Here is an 18,689-nt window from a genome sequence, read left to right on the forward strand (position 1 = left end):
TTTTACTAGCCAAGTTAAAATTACTTATTTTCTTAGTTACTTTCACTTAACTTAAGTATTTACATTTACATTTAGTCATTTAGCAGACGCTTTTATCCAAAGCGACTTACAACTGAGGACTACAGCAAGCGAGTTATCGTGAAGAGGCAAAAATAACGCAAGAAGTGCTCAAAATACAAAGGTCAGGCATCGCACAGATCCAAACAAGGTAGGATCATTTTTTTTTATATATATATATATATTTTTTTTATAAAGTAGTTTACTTAATTCCATATGTGAAATCTACACTCTAAAAAATGCTGGGTTGTTTCAACCCAATTTTGGGTAAAATATGGGCAAACCCAGCCGTTGGGTTGAATTTTTAAATTACATTTTTAACCCAACGTTTGTCCATATTTTACCCAAAATTGGGTTGAAACAACCAAGCATTTTTTAGAGTGTACTTAAAAAACATGCGTGCAAAAACTTGCCAAAAGGAAAATTAAGTAAATAATTTTTTTCTTCTTTAGTGTTGAGCTAGTTGTCACTGTGTTCTTACCTAGTGAGAATCCAGGGGATAAAAGGTGAAATACGACACCATCCCAATCAGCATCAGCCATCATTGTGGTTAGGAGTTCACATGTGCGGTTTACTTAAGATCAATTTGTCTTTGACGTCCTTCTGTCTTTGAGACACTTTCCAAACCATCACACTTGGTGCAAAGCCTAAGGTTGACACCATGTAAGAAGCATCTGTGAAGAAACAGCACAGACCTGAGCATTAGTTTGCACCAGAGAAACGGTGGCCAATAAGTGCAGGCACAGCATGATTAAACTCTGCAGATGCTTCTGCCACATCCCTGCCATTTCTGTTTACAGCGGTTTGTTAAAAGTCGCTCTGAAAGGGGAACATTAAAGCTTGCAGGCACTGAGCAAATCTATTTGTGTTCGGTGCGTCGAGTTCAATCACGACACTGTAAATAAAGAGACGATAGGGTTCGAATAATGCGGCAAATATTAGGGCTGTAACGATTAATCGCGATTAATCGAAATCCAAAATAAAAGTTTGTGTTTACATAATATATGTGTGTGTATTGTGTATAATTATTTTGTATATATTAATACACACACATGCATGTATTTATTTGAGAAATATTTGCATTTATATACTGCATATATATTTTTATATGATTTATATTATATATAAATAGAACTATTTTATATATAAATAACACATTTTTATTAAATATATACATGCATGTGTGTGTATTTATATATACAAAATAATTATACACAATACACACACATTTATTATGTAAACACAAACTTTTATTTTGGTTTTCGATTAATCGCGATTAATCGTTACAGCCCTAGCAAATATGCATATTATCAAAAGACACGCATACACACGTCCAGGTCATATTTCACCCCACATTATTAAAAAATAATAATACATTTTAACAATTAGGTAAATTTCCCCCCTTATCGTCTTATAATTTCTATTGTGTAATGTGGTGAAATATTCAACAATATTATAGATCTGCCTGCATTGACAGCATTATATGAGAACTGAGCCGGACGATAACTTCACTGTTTTCTCCAGAACGGCTAGATATATAAATTAACTAAATTGATAACTTTTTTACAACAAGAATGAACCATCACTGAAGTTACTTAAGCTGGACTACAGCAGAAACAAACTGTTGCATTAATGTCCTGTTATCTCTGTAAAGCTGCTTTTGAAACTATATTGTAAAAAGCGCTATATAAATTAAGGTAACTTGACAGTTAACAATTAAAAACATTTCCTTCCTTATGTCTTATAATTTCACATTTTTTTCCTGGTGATGTGGTGAAATGTGACCTTCACCCACACGTGATGCAGAAGTGAAAGTGACTCAGTCTTTATTCTTTCCCATCATCTCCTCGTAACAGAGACCGACACCAAACACTTGTGCTCGCCTGCAATCATTTCACACACACACACACACACACACACACACACACACACACACACACACACACACACACACACACACACACACACACACACACACACACACACACACACACACACACACACACACACACACACACACACACACACACACACACACACACACACACACACACACACACACACACACACACACACACACACACACACACACACACGAAGGGGGAGGGAAACGATCAGCAGTGCTATTGAACGGAGGAAGAGGTAGAATGTGGTGAGGGTGAAGAGTGAGGGATGAAAAGGCGGTTTAATCTCAATTCAAAGGGAACGTTTATTTCACGTTTGTAGTGGATCTTGTGGAGTTGATGACCGATGTCTGAAGCACGTGTTAATGAGTAAGGTATAATGTATAGCGAGGCGGTTGTTATAGTGAACACAACACCGACAGGCTGATCGGGACCCCGGCGCTAAGCGGAGCCTGAAGGGAGTGTATATAACAACCGCCTCGCTATACATTATCCCGCTTATTACATGGCTAACTACCAAATAAATCAATAATTTGACACAAAATATTGATTTAAATAGGAGTTTATTGATTTAAAAACGATTGTATTGCTTCCGCTAAAGAACACTGTGTCCATGGCAACGCTCTGTTTTTCATGGCAACAGTGAGTTATACTTATTTCTTGATAAAGGCCCTTGCACACTGAGTGCGAAATCCGCATCCGAAATTTTCGCACTTTAAAAAATAAATACGACCTCACGTTATGTCAATCATGCTTGCACACTGCCTCCAAACTTTCGTCCGTCATAAAAAAAAATTTGAAACGGGTTCGATTTTCGCATCCGTAACAAGCAGTTTGAATGGCGCTTTGACAATTCAGAGCCACCGAATTACAAATATGAAAAAACATATACGAAAATTTCGGACTCAGTGTGCAAGGACCTTAACAGAACGCATTCTACATTAGAATTCAACCAAGCGATGTAATAAATCCCAATAATAATACACGTCATTAGCTTTTTTGGTCTTCAGGAGCCGCTTGTTTGTATGCGTGTGTAAGATAAAAGTGGATGTGCTCATTGTGTTGGATTCGCGGTAAGCGTTGTCCTTGTTTCACTCTGTCCTGAGGGATGAGTTTGGCCCTCGAGGAAATGGGAGGAACTCTCCTAGTACTGGGAGATATTGGCTTAAGGAGTGGCACCGCTATACAGTCTATATGAGTCAATATATTTTGGGGAGTATACTGTATTTGGCAGTCAATTTATGCTTTGTGCCATTGCCACAACAAGTGAAACTCGAAAAATTTGAATATCATGCTAAAGTTAATTTATTTCAGTAATTCAACTTAAAAGGTGAAACTAATATATTATATAGACTCAATACATGTAAAGTGTATTATTTGTTATAATTTTGATGATTATGGCTTACAGTTTATGAAAACCTTTTCACAATATTCTATATTCACTCTGAAACTAAGATGTAATACATTATGGCATTTTGCTTTTCAAAGGACTTTTACAGGAAAACAAGACAAAGATACTGAGTTACAACATTATCTTTAAAGACAATATGGTTGAATATGGTCGGCAAATTAAAGAAAATATTTTTTTATTGATGCTTGCTTAGACAAATTTTGGGCAAAAATGTAAACAACCCCCATCAGAAACTGTAAAAAAAACCTACACTGCAAAAAACAACAAAAAATATCTTGTTTTTATGATCTAAATCAAGTTTTCCTGAAAAATTAAGTGAATTTACAATGACAAATGTCTGCCAATGCAAGTTTAGATATTTGTACTGTTTTTGTTGTTGCAGCATATCATTATTATTCTTCATTTTGCATACGCTTATATTTGGGTTACATTTAGCCACTGGCGTCTCTGACGTGAACTGAAGTGCACAATAATGGATCCCTTTTGGGTTTGAGCCAACAATCACATGGTCTCCAGTCCAGATCTTTAACACTAATCCAATCCACCTTCATATGTTCAGTCTTAACGTATACTTATGCATTGATTCGGTCCACCTTCAGGTTGTGCGACCACAGATCGAGATTTCTCCGCATTATGTAAAACTATTAACATATGAAAAAAGGTGAATGATCACAGGTGTCCTCCTCTCTGTCGGGAGAGTTTTCTGCACTCAGATATTGATGGAGGCGTCAGAGAAAGTGTTTGCCGGCTCAGCAGTGCTTCAGGTGGATAGTGTTGCAGTCTGCCTCGATATCTGACGCTCCGCAGGGATGAGACGAGGGCTACAGAGAGGACAGATGGTGAAGACTTGGGCACACGCAGCTGATTCAGGAGTTTTATTTGCCACTTTGAGACAATATCAGCGCAGTGCACTGCAGTGGAGCTTGCATTCATTAATATTCACGTGTTTGTATCGCTGGTCGTAATTCAATATCTCCCTGATTGAATTATGCCGTCTGATTACTAATGTCCTCCAAAAACGCCATATTCATAATTCTGACAAATGGCTCAGCGGTTGAAACCTTTCATCAGCACATTTTTGAGTGTTTGTTTATAACAGAGTTATGGCTTCATTATTTTTTTGGAGAGGAAAAGGCCATTTTTTTTTATGATGATCATTTTGGTGGTGACATTTCTTTTCATAAGATTGAAAGTTTTATGTATAACATAAAATACGTTCATCTGCTTCATAAAATTACTAAAGAAAATGTTAAAGGGTCACTCTAAAAAAATGCTGGGTTGTTTTAACCCAATTTTGGGTCAAATATGGTCAAAACCCAGCCATTGGGTTAAATTTTTTAATTGCATTTTTTATCCAACTTTTGGGTTTGTCCATATTTGACCCAAAATTGGGTTAAAACAACCAAGCATTTTTTTAGAGTGGTTTCTTAAATTTTGTCAACAATGACATGAAAATGCACATGATGAAAATAATTAAACCGTTCCAATTAAGACTTGGCTGATGAAAAAAATTAATTGAAATGAATTAATATGACAATAAAACATTGCCTGATTTAAGACAAATGCTAAAAATAATACTATGGAGGAAAACAAATGAACACGGTGCACTCTATAAAATGCTGGGTTGTTTCAACCCAATTTTGGGTCAAATATGGACAAACCCAAATGTTTGGTTAAAAATTTAATTAAAAAATGTAACCCAATGGCTGGGTTTGTCCATATTTGACCCAAAATTGGGATGAAACAACCCACACTTTTTAGAGTGTGTGTAGCTTGTGCTTTATATTTGCACTTGGCATGTTGACATCAGAAATGCAGAAAGAACATTTGGTTAAACTCAAAAGATGACCTAGAAAACATTTTTAGGCATCATATGCATTTCTGATGCAAATCCTGTTTCAAAAGCTAGGGAGCATAATTATCCTGCCTTCAAAGACACCTTCCCTGCATGGACAAATTCTCAAGCTTCATTGCTATAGCAAAATTTTGTGGAAAAGCCAACCCGAGAATGCATTGAAAAAAACGGAAAAAAAACAACAATCCAATATGATCATATTTCTGATTATATTGGAATTTCATCTTGCGATGCAAAAGAAGAAAGTGCTAAGTTAGTATCAACAAGAAATACCATAGTCATGGTGAGACCTTTCAAACTGAAAAATGTAAATTGCAAGGTAGATCTGAATGATATCTAATATGATTTGTGTCATCATGAAATATGCATGTGCATTCATTCAACAACATACCTGCCCCGCCACAGTATTTTATCTCATGTGGGAAAGGTTGTAAGAAAATAATGAATGACCAGCCACTCGGAGACTGAGAGAAAGCTCTGGAAAAAGGCGCAGAGAACACAGATTCACACATCAGGGATCTTTGCTTTCATAAACCTGGTCGTAGTCCCTTCGATTCAGCATAAACTGTATCACAGTTCAGAAATCAAACCTGCCAGCCGTCATGACGGTGTGCGGCTCTTCCTCCGAGAACATCAAATCATTTCATGCACGAGGGCACATGGGAATTCTCCAAATTGCTCTGGAAGTACAAACTTTCTGTTCAAATATTTACCGTGCTGAAGGATATCATGGATGGATTTGTGAGCTAGACAACTGGAGGAAAGCACTGAAGTATAAGACAATTTCTAAACAAGTCATCTCAGACTTCTCTTTGGGGATGTACTCAACTCCCCGTGTCAGCTAGAAATATGAGGAACATCGGCAGCCTCCTGGCCTCAATAAGATGAGAAAGTGGAGAAAAAAAGAAAAAAAAACCTGTTAGATACATCGGCTGCGAGCGTCACTTTCACAGGCTTCATCCTGTGAAACACTAGAGAGAAAGATAAACAACAACACATGGAGAACAAAACCCTACCTCTCTCCTTTCAGTGTTGGGGAGTGAATAACTAACATGTAACATTACATTTTCCAGTAGCATACAATAACAAGCTACTTTTTTCTAACAATTAACCCCTATTCGCACTGGATTAGTATTATCTGGGGACCTCGTGTGATTTAGAGATTTGTGAGGAAATGGGACGCGTGTCAGATCGCGTCTGTCAGCAGCGGCTGGTCTTAAAGTGTCATTAATATTTTAATCAAAGAACAAAGGTAAGAGAGTACATTTAGTTTTATTCATATTTTGATTTTTTTTTTTTACATCGCTCCTCCCACCCGATGAAACCGATATTACCGGTGTTGTCTAGGGCTGCATAACGATTAATCGCAACTAATCGTTTGCAGAATAAAAGTTTTTGTTTACATCATATATGTGTGTGTACTGTGTATAATAATTATTTATAAATAAATACACAAACATGCATGTATAATTTTTAAGAAAAAAATAAATATTTATATATTAAGCATTTATAATTATATATAATATAAATTATATTTAAATAAAAAAAATTATATAAACATGTAAATATTTTTTTAATATATACATGCATGTGTGTATATTTATAAATACATCATTATTTTACCCAGTACACACACATATATGATGTAAAAACTTTTGTTCTGCAAACGATTAGTTGCGATTAATCGTTGTTGTCACAAGTCAATTAACCGGTGGGAGAATATTATCCCTGTCACATCTCTAATCTCCATCTAAGCATTCTTTTATCATTCTTCTGATGGTTTTCAGATTTCTCTTTCTGCAAATTTTATTGTTGTATGGTGTATAGCGATATGACCCAGCGCCCAAAATACTATCAAAACACTCCAACGCAGACTCCATTCTTCATGAAAGATTAATAAAAAAAAAGTACACAGGAAACAAAAAAACATGAAAAATTATATACGACCCCGCCAAATCACAGATATGCCGATTCACACGGGACTAATATGACAGGACCACTGAGTTCGGAGAAATATGGTAGGACATTTGCAGGGGAATTTTTACTTCACAAATTACAGACATGGCCGATTGGCTAACACAGTCTCACCCCAAAACGTCACATACTGACGGGTCTTGACCATACGGCAACATACGACGAAAAGGGTACCCTTTAACGTCCATGTGTGATGATTCGGGTATGGTTGGGTTTAGGTATGCGTTAGGGTACCGCTAGGAGGCGCTGCTGGTGCGCTTATGTCTGCGTCTCATATTGACGTTATAGGGGTACCCTTTTCGTCGTATGTTGACGTATGGTCAAGATCCGTCAGTATATGACGTTTTGGGGTGAGACCGGGCTGGATTGGCACGGGATTAAGAAGGTTCCCAAAGACCCACCCCCCTTAGTTACTGTCGCTATGTCCGACAAGCTACGCTGCTCTCACACACACACCATGTTCTCACGCAGTGAAAAATACATCGTGGAGCAGAGAGGACACTGACAACATACTGACAGACAGGACAGACCAGATTAGCTACTTTAGATATTAAACATATTAAACAAAGTTCTTTCAAATTTGGTCATTTTTAAAAAGAAATTTAAACAATAAATACCGTTTTGTGGCTCTTTAATGTGTCTGACAGATCGCTGTGTCGCCTCAGTTAAAACTGCTCGTGAACCGATCATCTCTTCCTTCTAGTTCATTTATAGCATCAAATAAACATGAATGAACATCAGAAGGAATGTTGTTTTAACCGCGGAAAGGCGTCAGTACACTCCGCTTCTCCTCCCATGTTAATCTACTAACTCTCCTGCCTACTTTGTTGGACAAAATGGCGGATGGCGAAGTATGATTGGTCAGACCACCTGTCAATCAAGCTCCCTGCGAAGGGTCAATTATTACAAATAACTAGAGGTCACGAGGTAATGCTAATCGCGTGAGAATAGGGCTTTTGTTGCGCAAAGCATTGCAAGAGACAGCTGACAACCGTATTCTGTTGCAGTGTGAACTTGGCCAGAGTTATCTTCAAATGTTTGTGGCACTGCACATTGGAAATGTCCATCAGCTCTTTGCAAAAGAAAAAGTATCTGGGAAGACAACACTACAGACGGTTTGAAACGGAGGAGGACAGCTTTTGTTTGCTGTGTGGCCTGCCTGTTGTTCCTGCGGGTATTGTGCATTCACTGGAAGGGCCGCGCAGAGGCGTTTGAGCGCATTAGAGACTGAATTGATGATGCATCTTAAGCATTGCATCATAACACATCAAAGCCTGACCACACAGATGAATTAGCAGTTTCACAAGGCGAGCAAACAATAATTCATCACCACTGGCCGTGCTGAGGGATGCTGGCCGAGAACTGGAGAAATGATAAAGGGAAAGAATGAAAGGAAAAGCAGGGGAAGGAAATATTGCAAAATAGCAGTTTGACATGTTTTGGGTTTTGTTTCTTGCTCATGTGATCCTGCCATGTGTCTTGTCATTGGTTAATCGTCTGATCATTGTTCACAGGTGTTCCTGGTCTGTGTATTTAAGCCCTCATGTTTGCCCCTGTGTCTTTGTTGAGTATTGAATGTTTCATGTCGATGTTCTTGTTTTCCTGTTTCATGCCTTTGTTTTATGTTTGATCACATTTTGTTACTAAATTGCATTTGGGCTCTCACTACAACTTGCCTCCAGTGACTAAATCGTTACATAAGTAAATAAGATGAAAAGGGACATTGTAATTTTGGAAAACTGTCTACGGTGATAAAAACACATTGGAAACGCATCGAATCCCACCGTGGGTGTTAAATGTTTGAGGTTTCAAGCAGAAAATGAACAAGTGAACTAGGACAAGTATTGATGTCAAGTGGGTTTGAATTTGACTGACTAAACCAAATGATGTTAATACTTTTTCAATGTGACATCAAATTTATATAGCCATTGATTAAAAAAAAAAAAAAAAATTATAATCAGGGGTGTGATACACGATTGGGTTCACGATAATGTAGGGACCACAATGGAAATAAGTCTTTGGGCTTTATTGTGTTATCCCTGACTATTTATGTATTTTAATATATGACACAGAGTACTGTTTTCATATTTTTATATTTAAGTGGTCAAATAAAAATCAAATCAACGAGACAAGATTTTAACACTATTTTTAAGAAAATTATCTGAAAAAACATTTTCATTGTTTTAGCCAACATTGAAAAAAAATGTAGGCTAAAACAATGCAAGTGCATTTTAAAATGATTTAACGACTTGTAATGAATATGTCACTTCAATTCTACTCTCAGAGTATGAATTATTATAAGCAGTGAAAGACAACAATATAATGCAAACACTGTAAGAGGTTTTGTCACAAACTAAACTCTGTCATGCTGAGACCGCTTTAGAAATATCCTCCTCCTACATAGATTTGTGCTGAATTATATAATAGCATAATAATATCAAATAACTTATAGGTCTTCAACATGTCTAAATTCAGTTTTTTAAATGGACACTTGCTGGACAGAGGAAAAGCAATTAACTGGCAGATACTGTTCATATTTCTTTATCTGAAATGCCAAGGTGTTATTAACCCAACCATGCATCTGTGCTTAATCATATACATATTTTAGTTGTGTGCACACATTTAGGCACACAACTAAAATAAGAAAAAGAGGTCAAGTTGGATCCATAAGAGCTCAAAGATGTCATCAGAACTGGTCTTTAAAGTGGTAGATTGGAACAATTAGATGCCATCTTATTTGTTGTTGGGTTAAAGCACTGTGAATGTCTCATAAGTGCATGTAAAGGGCAAGCAAAAACCCACATGCAATGAAGACTCATGCTAAATATGAATCACATATCCATATGTGACCATGGATCACGAGTCGCACTGGTATATTTGTGGTAATAGCCAACAATACATTGTATGGGTCAAAATTATAGATGTTTTCTTTTATGCCAAAAATCATTAGGATATTAAGATCATATTTCATGAAGATATTTGGGAAATTTCCTACCATAAATATATAAAACACGTATTTTTGTGAGTGAATGCAGCACAATCGTAAACATAAATGCACAACTTTAAAGGAGATTTTCTCAATGTTTAGATTTTTTTGCACCTCAGATTCCAGATTTTCAATAGTTGTGTCTCGACCAAATATTGTCCTATCCTAACAAACCACACATCAATGGAAAGCTTATTTATTCAGCTTTCAGATTACATATACATCTCAATTGCAATTGACCCACGTGACTGGTTTTCCAGGGTCACATATATCAAATATTTGCCCGCATTTCAGACTAAAGTAAGAGATTTCAAAGAATCCCATTTTCCTGCTGTATAGTGACTAATTTCAAAGTAAAACCGGATTTGCAGTGACATGCATTAAGTTAATAAATAGGGTGCATTTTGATTCCAGGTTTTGTTAAACACCACAGTCTCATCTTTGAGAGAGATTTTTAGGAACTCTAGGCTACAAGATGCAGCTCTGAAAAGTCTTGTGAACAAATGTTTACTATGTGTTATATGGCATTATTTCAGTGACTTAACATTCTTTTTTTTTTTTTCAACAAACACGCATAAACGTTATTTTCTCATAAATACACACATGTACATACATGCTGCTCACATATTATTGTAGTCCTGTTTGTGCTGTACAGTGTAATCAGACATTAGCCATTAATATGTTGAAAAAAAAAAAGCACAAACGTCAAGGCATGTCAAAACTTCTCCAGGGCCACAAAACCCCCTCAGACCCCAGAGGTTTAACTTCTCCATGGTTGAACTCAATAAGAAAGATGGAGACTGTTGTTTTGAATTCTCATCACTGAGAAAAAAAGACTTGTTAAAGCCACATGCATCATTTTAGCAGCTGGCTGGTAGATCGATAAGCTAATTGAGTCGCTAGCGCTCCATCACTCTTTCTCTCTTCATCTACTCACGCGTGATCTCATTTTGTCTAGGCTTCAGCAGCAACAAATTTAACTTCAGTGGATCAGACAATCAAAGGGTTTTCTCCAGTCCCACACAAATTCATTCCCAGCACTCAATCTTAATGTCAAACCATTCCTTAATAAGGTAGAGCATTGCCCTGCTCAATACGTTCCAGATAACAAAACCCCCTTTTTTTACGGCCTGTTGTCAATTATAAGACCTATTCCCAGCGGGAGCCTTTTTCAGAGCTTTCCGTTTCCTTTCCTTCAAGACGTTCATGTTCAAAGGATAATTTACCTCAGCAGAGCGACTCCTCATCTGTCTGTTTTGTGCCCTCAGACAAGGTTTGTATAAGGATATTGACTGACTGTGATTTGTGTTTGTTTGCGTGTTTACAGCCTTCAGAAATGAGCTTGTACATTTAGAAAAATCAATAAAAAATGTATTACACGTTTTTAAAAATGAAACTAAATGAACTGAAGAGAGTTGACAGGAAAAAAAAAGCTTAGCCTTGAGTTTAGAAGATATTCAAGGTAATGGCCGTCGGCATTGAAAAATTATATTTTTTTTACAGCACTCCGCAAAATAAATAATCAATATGAAATGAATATGAGTAAGACTGTCAATTGGAATCAAGCTTTGAGTTAGTGTCCTATCTCAGCTTATTAGAGAACATCTAAATGTTCCTCGACTGGTTTTTGATGCTCACTGTTGAACGAAGCATTCTGTTGATTGTCTTCTGAAGTCATTTGATAACTTTATGTGAAGGCGGGGCATATTGAACAGCTCCTCCCCCTTTTTAAAATAGCCAATAGCGTTTTAAAGCTCGGTAAATCTGCCTAATTTCTAACCGTTTCTCCTCCTAATCACCTCAATATTGCTTTAAAATACAGCATTGTGCAGAATTTAAACGGGTCCGATACGTTTTCTGGTCTGCGGCGACTCGATCACATGATCCGCTCTGTGTGTCGTGTCTCTGGACCGCGGCTGCGGCGGTTCACGTGACACTAACGTCAAACCAGACTTCAATCGCCCCAATGGAAAACATATTTAGTTGGCAGAACTCAAAATATTAAAGTCAATCCATTTTTTTTTAGTTATGAGATTCAAAGTTTAAGTAAGAACTAGCAGATTTTTATTTTGTACTTATACATTTTAATTGTACTTAACTTGAAATGTTTGAGTACACTATTTCATACAATTAACTTTAAACTTTCATGTAATCTCAATGTGAACACTTTTATTAGTATAAACTTAGTAAGCTTTAACAAGCTAATTTGCTAACATACTAATTTGCTAACATTAGCAATAGTATGTTATACAGAAGTACTTGCATTATGAGTGCAACAATATAAAGGTATTAATTGCTCTCAAATCAATCTCATGCTCCACTCGTCACCATGATGTAACTATCCTAAAACCAACATTAACAGAAATTCTTCTAAATTAGCATAACAAAACATTAATCACAACTAAATCTCCCACTTAACATTAATCTTGCACAAAAAAACCCATTATATTACACTTAATTGTAGCATTTACTCTCCCTTTCGAGTGCCATCGGCAAAGCATGCTGGGAAATAGACATCCCAGCCATTTCAGTTAAAACTTAAAGGATAATTCCGGTATTTAACACCTTGAGTCTATATTGTAGTTTGTTTTGGATGAACAAGAGTGGTGGACAACATTTTTTTGACAATGGTTCCTCTCTCGAGTTTTTGACTATAAAAGAATTGGCCATGGACCCATTTAACATTGGAGTCAATGGGCATGTCCGAAAATGTCATTAAAACAACCTTTAACATTAGTTTTCAAAACTGTGCAACTCACCGAGTGATTAGTGATGTTAGTTGATGTTCCAGAAACAAAAAGTGTTGCGAAATACAGTTTCTGTCGTGTTTTATTCGTCATTTTGTAAAATCCCATTGAATTCTGTTGAAGGACTGAGTGCTCGAAAATGACGAATAAAACACAACAGAAACTGTATTTCGCAACACTTTTTGTTTCTGGAACATCAACTTACATCACTAATCACTCGGTGAGTTGCACAGTTTTGAAAACTAATGTTAAAGGTTGTTTTAATGACATTTTCGGACATGCCCATTGACTCCAATGTTAAATGGGTCCATGGCCAATTCTTTTATAGTCAAAAACTCGAGAGAGGAACCATTGTCAAAAAAATGTTGTCCACCACTCTTGTTCATCCAAAACAAACTACAATATAGACTCAAGGTGTTAAATACCGGAATTATCCTTTAAGTTCGTCTAAATGAAAATAAATAATTTCATAAAACTCAAAACAATGAAACAGTTCAGTTTACTTAAAATATGTCAGTTCTGTGAACTTGAAAGAAAAAGAAAGTGCTAAATACTCATAAAAGTTAATTTGACTAAACTAATTACTTTAATTTAAGTTTGTCCTACTCAAACCAATTCATTATTTTGAGTGTTAGGGTTTACAGTGTGTCTGAATCGTTCCCTATATAGTGTACTATGTGCCATTCACCATGTAGAAAATAGTAAATATGTGAACAAGTGACCGTTTTCAGCCGCAGCTTCATTTATAATGTAGGGGGCGGAGCTTCAGATTCTAGAGAGCATTTGATTGGACAGAAAATCTAATAAGAAGCTGAAGTGCAGAGTGATGTCATCAATATCATTGATCCATATTGGTGGAAGTGAGAGACTAAGTTTTGAACACTTATATCTTCTAAATGCGAATTTTCTCATTGTTTTGGAGAGCACTAGCTTATAGATAAAAGTAGGGCTAACATATTTATACTAAAAGCCAAAAAAATTTTTTATTTCGATTTCATAGGGACTTTAACTCATAATATTACCATGAACCCTCTGACTTTAAGAGCACCCTAGCAACCACATAGCAACATTATAAAAAAAAACATCTACACTCACAACACCTTCTCAACCGCATAGCTACACCCTGGCAACCCAGTACAACACCACTGGCAAGTACAACTCACAATTTATTTAGAAAATGAAGTTTAGAAATACCAGAGTGAAAGTGCTGATGCAATGCTCTAGACATGCATGATTTTATGCATCATAAAATACTGTGGCCTTGCCATATATAACCGAGCACTATCCATGTAATTCCACCATGACAGAGTGATAACCTCTGGAGGCACCCGCACCAACGTTAAAAACTTTTATCTACTCTTTAAAAGAGGCCTTCCTTTTTTTTTTTTGTTGCACTGATGGAAATACATGCTAAGAATAGAGCTCTTTTAGTGCAAGACTGACATCGAGGCATTAAGCTTTGCTGGAGTGTGCTAGCCATCCAGGGATTCAACATGCCACTCACTACAGGCACTTAGAAGGACGCCCTACAGGGGGCCTCACTGATGGACAGTTCTCCCTATATCTCAGGCAGGCTGTCTAATGCATGAGCCACTTCAACCATGTCCAAACTGCCTTTGAAATACAACCCTCACTCCTACACTGCATGCACACTGTATCAGTGGGTCGCAACCCAGAAAAAGATTGCAGGTTCAAAACAACTGAAATGATCAAATACAACTAACTGTATAATCTCATACTTAGCATAGTGAAAACTCTTACCATGTCATGTGTTGTCAACATCAAAGGTTGAGTGTCTATAATTGAAATTCAGAATTCATCAGTCAGTTGGGCTGATGGTAACGTGGAAAGGTTGTGTGACAAAAAAGAAGAAGAAAAGAAGAAAACTACACAAGAAAATATGACCCAAAATTGCAAAAGTTCCTTTGGAAGATGGACAAAAATTGTTTGTGCTTAAGACATGATCCTTGCTGCAAATTGAGAGCAATTCAAGGGACATTTGTTCACTCTGTAAAGTTGCAGGAGTGAACCCCCTAAATTCGGTCCGTCACGTGTGTGTGTGCTGAATACGACTCACTCCCGAAACTGCAATGTTTGACAGCACAGTGACCATATCAAAGCTCTGGCGTCTCAATGGAATCTTGTTTCTGCCACAAAATAAAACATTTTTAAATATAATTGCGACTTTTACGACAGTTTACATCTCGCAATTCTGACCTTATTGCGTGATATTTATTTATGATATTAAGTAGCAATTGAGTGTTTTAAAGTCAGAATTGCATGATATAAAGTAACAATTGAATGTTGTAAAGTCAGAATTGTGTGATATAAAGTAGCAATTGAGTGTTATAAAGTCAGAATTGCGTGATATAAAGTAGCAATTGAGTGTTATAAAGTCAGAATTGCGTGATATAAAGTAGCAATTGAGTGTTATAAAGTCAGAATTGCGTGATATAAAGTAGCAATTGAGTGTTTTAAAGTCAGAATTGCGTGATATAAAGTAGCAATTGAGTGTTTTAAAGTCAGAATTACGTGATATAAAGTAGCAATTGAGTGTTTTAAAATCAGAATTGCTTGATATATAGTAGCAATCGAGTGTTTTAAAGTCAGAATTGCGTGATATATAGTAGCAATCGAGTGTTTTAAAGTCAGAATTGCGTGATATATAGTAGCAATCGAGTGTTTTTAAGTCAGAATTGCGTGATATATAGTAGCAATCGAGTGTTTTTAAGTCAGAATTGCGTGATATATAGTAGCAATTGAGTGTTTTAAAGTCAGAATTACGTGATATGAAGTAGCAATTGAATGGTATAAAGTGAGAATTACGTGATATATAGTAGCAATTGAGTGTTATAAAGTCAGAATTGCGCGATATAAACTCACAATTCAGACTTTTTTTCTCGCAATTGCAACTTTATATCACGCAATTCTACAATATTTGTAAATGTGATAGTCACTACCTGCATTTTTTGGGAGTTAATTCAGTTGTCATTCCTGTTAATTACTGAACTGTGTGTGTGTGTGTGTGTGTGTGTACAGAATGTAATTATGCACGAAAAGGTGAACTGACAACTGATTTAATTAATTTACTATATGCATGATATGAATTCTGGTACTGTGTTCAGCAGGTCCTGAAGCAAATCATTGGACTATTGTGCACTTAAGTTAGCAGAAATAAACTGTTGAATGTAAAATGTGCAGTGGATGCATTGATTTGTTTAATGTGATTCTATTCCTCTGTGACGTTTGGTACTTAAGGATGGTGATGTTTGGGTATACTGTAGGGCTGGTTAATATTTAAGAGGATTCTGTGGGTTATAAGTAACATGCATTATATTACGCTCATTTCTCTTCATCTTTTTTTTTGTGTTTTTTTTGAGGCAGGCAATATTTACAGCACCTCGAGGGTCCAATGAATGCGTGGTAGATCCCTTCACAGCAAATAATTTATACAGCTTCTTCTCTGTGCATCTTAGAGGCTCAGCGTTGATTATCATCTGTCAGAAAATCCACTGCTGCGTGAAGAGATTTCACAGGAAGAGGGACCCCGACTCAAAGAAAGTCTCGCAAATAAAAAAAAGAGGCTTCGGAAAGTACCGGCAACAAAAATCAGCCTCTATTTTTTACTGTCGCGGAGCAGACATCGGTTCCTGGGCGGCTTTCTATTGATCCTTTGAATCACCACACAAAAGCTCCTGATTAAAACTGGATGAGGAGCCGAAGAGTCTCCCGTCAAAACCCAGTCAAACATCCAGTGGGTGGAATAAAAATTTATCTGCCCGTCACTCTTGCACTGACACTGTGACCGTGGCCAAGTGTCGATCAATGATTTAAATGTGCTAAGGAGCAGATAATCACATGTGCCACGCAGTGGAGGACGGTTGAGCGGCTCTGTTTCGCTAACCCCCAATTTACTACAGGAATTGATCAAGAAGGATTTAAGGTGACGCTTTTCATTGCCAATGACAAAACCACCACATCTTATGAGCACAGTGGGATGGTCAGATGTGTGTGAGCATGGTAGAAAATTAACTTTTGTCATGTCTGCCAATGGAAAGTGAATCAAGAATATTTACAAGCCAGAAATATTTCTTACCAGCCGTGAAACCTAATATATAAACAGTATGTATACAAACATAATCACTCCTGTCTCGATAAAACAATTCCCTCTCAAATCAATATTGCATGACCTTTTTTTACATTTATTTGCCAAGTGGCCATTTAATAAAAGGATAGGACACAGTCAGGTGGTCATTATTGCAAAATAAACCCCTTCAGGATGAGCACACAAAGGTTTATTTTGCAATAATTATTGGCTGATCGCACATTATCATTCATTGAAAAGTTATATATTTTTTCCCATGTGAAGGTTTAATTTAAAAAAAAAGTGTTATAAAAACATTAATTTTCTTAGTAGACATTTGGATGGCATTAAATGCAGATGCATATATTTTTCAACAGATGGCGCTGTGGTATCTATATTCACGACACGTGGCTCATCTATGGAGAACACATGAAGAAGAGGAGGGGGCTGATCTTATCACCAATAAACGAGATTACAGAGTAAGATGAGAGAAAGAAGAATGACTCTCTTTGCACATTTCCACTTCACTTTTACATAACCAACAAAACACCAACACGTTTATATTCACACATCCATAAACACACACTAATTTTACTACCTGTAGTAGATTGGTGACAGAGAACGTGAGCAAGTCCCTCGAGAGATTGTCACGTCAGTGCCACATATCTTCAGTCACAGTTCAATCCCGTCTCCTCATGAGTTGCTGTGATCGTTTTCCCTCCTTTTACACTCTCCGTGGATTTTCCGTGGTCGTCATGTCCTTGTTCTGTGGGGTGTGTGTGTGGAGGTTTGCAGCTAATTCCCTCTGTTCTCACATCAGCAGCATCTAGGAGAGAACGTCTGGAGAAAATGAATACCTCGAAATATTGCGATGGAAGTCGTGTCTGCTGAGGGCATCCGGAAACTGAGCAAACAATCTCTGCTGAAAACCAAATTTCATTACATTTCCAAGGGTTGCTAGCATTCGAGGCCTGCAGAGAAAGTTAGGTATGAGTTCAATCAGGGCTGTCCCAAGGGGCGGTGGTAGGGTGTGCAATAGTAATGAACGCAACTTTCATGCACATCTGACTGACCGATAAACCGGGGATAAACTTTATTATTCAACTAAATGGTGCACATCAGTTTCAGAAATAGCCAAAATTATGTTCCTTCTCTATCCATGCAATTAATGCACGTCGTTGAATGAGCGCGGGTTTATTGCGCTTTTACTTGAACTTCAAGTAATATCTATGGTTTGACCCATTTCAGAGGTGGCCAAAATTGTAATTTAAAATGCACCAATTAAAAGTTCTCTACGAACTTGACGTAGGATGCCGTGCTCTGACATGAATGGTAAGAATCACATTTTTTTTCATAATTCATTACTATTGGTCACCATTTACTTCGGTCCGTAGGGTTTGCAAATATTTCACCAATGAAACTTATTAAAAAGAGCTTGTGACTAAAACTAACTCATGCTTAAAAGAAGTGCAGCATATTGTACATTTGGACCATCTCTGCTTGTTTGCAATGCAAGGTTAAAAAAAGAACAGGTTCTTCAGCGTTTTCTTTACTCAATAAACACTATATAAAAATAAAGGTTTATGCATTAAATACACTGTGTATTTGAGGAGCGGAGAGTTTAGCATTTGTCGTCGAGTCATATAAGTCCTCATAGCAAGTCCTAAATAA

The 18,689-nt window shown here is 36.8% G+C and overlaps 1 long non-coding RNA gene across 1 annotated transcript in view; it reads right to left on the minus strand.

The window, feature by feature from the left end:
• Window positions 1–17,393: 17,393 nt before the first annotated feature.
• Window positions 17,394–18,689, minus strand: part of LOC307004629 — a 71,596-nt gene continuing 70,300 nt past the window's right edge. The window contains exon 5 of the long non-coding RNA XR_013799086.1: window positions 17,394–17,844. This is a non-coding gene — a long non-coding RNA (uncharacterized lncRNA). The remainder of the gene's footprint in view (window positions 17,845–18,689) is intronic.

This window comes from Phoxinus phoxinus (assembly GCF_949152265.1).
Source record: "Phoxinus phoxinus genome assembly, chromosome: 9".
NCBI classification, from domain to species: Eukaryota; Metazoa; Chordata; class Actinopteri; order Cypriniformes; family Leuciscidae; genus Phoxinus; species Phoxinus phoxinus.